The sequence below is a fragment of the Euprymna scolopes genome, chromosome 40 (assembly GCF_053919585.1).
Source record: "Euprymna scolopes isolate OS-2025 chromosome 40, ASM5391958v1, whole genome shotgun sequence".
Classification (NCBI taxonomy): Eukaryota; Metazoa; Mollusca; class Cephalopoda; order Sepiida; family Sepiolidae; genus Euprymna; species Euprymna scolopes.
Genome location: NC_136521.1, coordinates 37,909,895 through 37,914,894, shown reverse-complemented (window position 1 = coordinate 37,914,894; position 5,000 = coordinate 37,909,895). Strand labels below are relative to the sequence as shown.

Sequence of the window (5,000 nt, the reverse complement as noted above, 5' to 3'; positions counted from 1 at the left end):
AAATATATCAGTTAAATACTTTCCAAAATTAGCAACTCTCCAGACATCAAAATAGATTTGTCAAAAATATCTGAACATATACATAATGCATATTTAAAAAAAAAGTACTGGTTTATGTTCTTTTATTCGTTAATAAAAAAAAAGAAAAGAAACGATGTGAATCCACTGCTTTATGCCTCAAAATAGGGATTATGTATATGTTCATATATTTATGAAAAGTGTGTTTTGGTGTCTGAAGAGTAGCTACTTTTGGAATATATTTAATGATATAATGTTTAAATTTTTGCGAATAGTTATAAAACAATTGTAACACAGAAAGATGCATGCTTGATTATTAAAACCGATAACCATGAAGCTGAATTTACTGACGCAATTAATGTTGGATTTTATTGATAGGAACATAACCGGAATTTTAATATATAAAAATCTCTGACTCTGTCTCTGTCTGTCTGTCTGTCTGTCTCTCTCTCTCTTTCTCTTATTCTCTCTCTTTCTCTTACTCTTTCTCTCTCTCTCTCTCTATATATATATATATACGTATATTTGTGTATGCATATGTATGCATACGTGTGTATATATGGATGTTATATGTATGTGTATATATATATGCATGTATATATATATATTCATATAATTATATGTATATGTGTGTATATATGTGTGTATATATATCTATATATATACACATACACATATGTGTATATATGTATATGTATGTATGCATATATATATATAAATATATATATATATATATATATTATAATCAAATTTTTTATATATCAAAATTCTGGTAATGTTCATATCAATAAAATTAATGTCAGGATTAATTATATCAGTTAATTAAGCTTCATGATTATCCGTTTTAATACGAATATATGTATACATGTACGTATGAATGTATGTATGTATGCACATAGATAGATTTATATGTATATATAGATGTATATACATAGATACATGTGTATATATATAGATATATATGTGTATATATGTGTGTATATATGTGTGTTTATATACGTATATATATATTAGGATAATTATATGTTATGTATATATATATATATATATATATATATATATATATATATATGATTGTTGAGCTGGATTAAATCCGACGATATGAAATAAAATGGAGGTGGAAGGACCTGAATACTCAACGTTTCGCCCGATTTATGCGGGCTTCTTCAAGAGGGATGTCCATTAACGAGAGAGTCGGAGGATTGGGGCTATATATAATGATGGCGGAGAGCAGCGTGTTTTCCTAATGTAAATTAGATGTCATATATACATATATATACATTTTATGTGATAAAATAAATTAGACTAAACTAGTGTGGTGGATTACGTCTAAAAGTTAAAATATCGTAGAGTAAAAAAAAATGCGTCTGGAAATATAGCGGTGATAGATTAAGTAAATAAAATGACACGAGATTACGAAGGAATTTTTTTTTTTTAATTAGAGATAATTGAATTGGGATAAAATAGTGTAGTAACTTAAAAGATGGTGTCTAAAAATAAGAATAGGAGATGATAAAATGGAGTCTAAAAATAGATAATGATTAAATGAAATACAGTAAATAAGTAAAATAAAAATAATAAAATTAAGTGAAATTACGATTTTTATTTTCTGTTGAAAATAATTATTAAAGAGAACAACTTAGACACCGGTTAAACGCGATATATATATATATATATATATATATATATATATATATATATATATATATATATATATATATATATATATATATATATATATACAAAAAAATCGTAATTTCACTTAATTTTATTTTATTTTTTTTACTTATTTACTGTTTTTATTTTATCATTATATATTTTTAGACTCCATTTTATCACCTCCTATTCTTATTTTTAGGCACCATCTTTTAAGTTACTACGCTACTTTATCCCAATTCAATTATTTCTAATTTAAAAAAAAAAAACTTCCTTCGTAATCTCGTGTCAATTATTTACTTAATCTATCACCGCTATATTTCCAGACGCAATGTTTTTTTTTAATCTCTACAATATTTTAACTTTTAGACGTAATCCACCACACTAGTTTACTCTAATTGTTATTCTCTCATAAAATATATATATGTATATATGACATCTAATTTACATTAGGAAAACACGCTGCTCTCCGCCATCATTATATATAGCGCCAATCCTCCGACTCTCTCGTCAATGACCATCCCTCTTGAAGAAGCCCGTATAAATCGGGCGAAACGTTGAGTATTCAGGTCCTCCCACCTCCATTTTATTTCATATATATATATATATATATATATATATATATATATATATATATATATATATATATACAGCGTGTCGCAAAAGAAGCTGATGGTTAAAAAACGTGCATTCTTAATTTTTTCTATATTTTCTGATCCTCTAGAGTAACCCTTCCAAATTACGCTGAGTCGTTACACTACCGAGGAGCTGATATTTATTGTAGAGTCCTATTTTCGGTTGAATGAGTCAATATCAGAAACTCGAAGAGAATTTCGACGAAATTCAACACAATAAATTTCCCTACTCCCAATGCAATAAAAGCTATGGTGGCCATCTATATCAGTAAGAAGGAGATCAAGTCAAATTGAGGTCTCTCGATCAATGTGGTTCAAACATTATATCTGCTCCAGGACTTATTCGACAACCGAATAATTTCTCATGGCTGTAAGATAAATTGGCCACCCTTCTCGTCAGATCTTACATGTGCAGATTTCTTCCTTTGGGGCTACCTCAAAAATCGGGTATACGCAAACTAACCAGCCACAATAAATTCCCTTGAAAACAATATAGAGAAGGAAATTAGAGGCGGAAACCCTGAAACATTAAGTGATGTGCTGGACAATGCTCTGCAGACAGCACAAGAGTGTGATGGTTAAAAAACGTGCATTCTTAATTATATATATATATATATATATATATATATATATATATATATATATATATAACTACTTCATTTATTCACATAAATTTAATATACGAAAGTATAGATTTATGCGTGAACTTTATGTATTTACTTCAAAAGTACTCAATACGTAGGTAGAGCTAGTTAGTAATTTATAAAATATATATGGCGATTAAGCTACACTGAATATTCTGCGTTTCATCCAACTATAGGAGGCGCATAAGCCTGACGAATCCTATAGTTGGATGAAACGCAGAATATTCAGTGTAGCTTAGTCGCCATATATATTTTATAAATTACTATATATATATATATATATATATATATATTTATATATATATATATATATTTATATATATTTATATATATATGTGTGTGTATATATATTTGTGTATATATATTTATATATTAAATTATGTGTATTATATATATGTGTGTGTGTGTGTTCAAGGTTAAAAGTTTCCCAAATAAAATTCATTAAATTTAAACATAATAGCTTAATTAGAAAGGGCAATATATTATTTCATTCAATCTAAGTAAATGAAATTTAATTTGGATTTTGTAGCCTTACGATGTTTATTAAGAATAAAACAGTAAATTTATTGTGGTGACTTATAGTAATTCTGTTTATCTTTATTTAATAAAATAAATATATATGCATATTATTAATTAGAATAGTATTAAAATACATAAGCAAAAAACATTTATTTAATATACCTCAATGGTGCAATACTATAAAGAGTTTTTATAGTGTACCATACTACCAGGAATAGACACGCATATGCATGACAGATAGCATACGTATGAAACACAAAAACAAACTGTAAATATTGGATGTGATGTGTTTTTCCAAAGATAGATGAGGCTGAGAATGTTGTTTTTTTACGCACCCTTTTCACGTTGATGAGTTACCCAGCTGGTATAATTATTACTACGAACTATTATAAATTTAATACCAGCTATGGGCCGAAACCATTATATGCAACTGTTGCCAATAAAACACTGGCTTTTTTAAAATAATCAATCAAATTGGTGTCACTATAATATAAGAAAAATAATACCTCTATATATTTAGATATGTACGTGTGTGTATGTGTGTGTATGTGTTGGTGTGAGCATATATAAATATATATATATATATATATATATATATATATATATATATATATATATGCATGCACTCGTGGTATTAGGACACAGATGACTTCATGGCTGGATTCGGATGATTTCCGAAAGGATGAAACACTAGGTATATATATATATATATATATATATATATATATATATATATATATATATATATATATATATATATTAATTTATAAAATATATATGGCGATTAAGCTACACTGAATATTCTGCGTTTCATCCACTATAGGATTCGTCAGGCTTATGCGCGAATTCTGTGGTTGCTTCTTGTTTTTATATATGGTGAGGATTTCTAGATAGCCACTCAGCTTTCTAGTATCCACTGCGCCCCTTCCTAATAACTAGCTCTACCTACGTATTGAGCACTTTTGAAGTAAATACTTAAAGTTAACGCATAAATCTATACTTTCGTATATTAGGTTTATGTGAGTAAATGAAGTAGTTATATATATATATATATATATATTTACATATATTTATATATACTTATATATACGTGTGTGTATATATACATATATATACATATAGTATATATATATATGTGTGTGTGTATAGATACACGCACACACACACACACACACACACATATATATATATATGCATATATATATATATATATAGTATTTATTACTTGAGGAAACCTATATCAAGCATTTATTTCTCTGATCAGACGCGTAAAAATACGATGAAACAAAAACCTACTAGTACAGACAAAAATAGAAGACCACTTACCTTTATTTTAAACATAAATTGACATTTTGTTAAATATATCAACTTCCTCCAAGATTTAAATCTATTCGAATAAGTAAAAAAGCCAATAAAGCCAAACAATATTGAATGTATTCCAAATGAAGAGAATGATTTTTTTTCAGAATGGTATAGTTATAAATCCTTTCTTTAAAAAGCATATATAGATATGTATTATATCTATTTC

The 5,000-nt window shown here is 26.7% G+C and overlaps 1 protein-coding gene across 1 annotated transcript in view; it reads right to left on the bottom strand.

Moving 5' to 3' along the window:
* The window catches only part of LOC145265495 (paired box protein Pax-6-like), a 1,005,138-nt gene that overhangs the window by 999,976 nt on the left and 162 nt on the right, over positions 1-5,000 (bottom strand). The gene's annotated exons all lie outside the window — the stretch shown is intronic.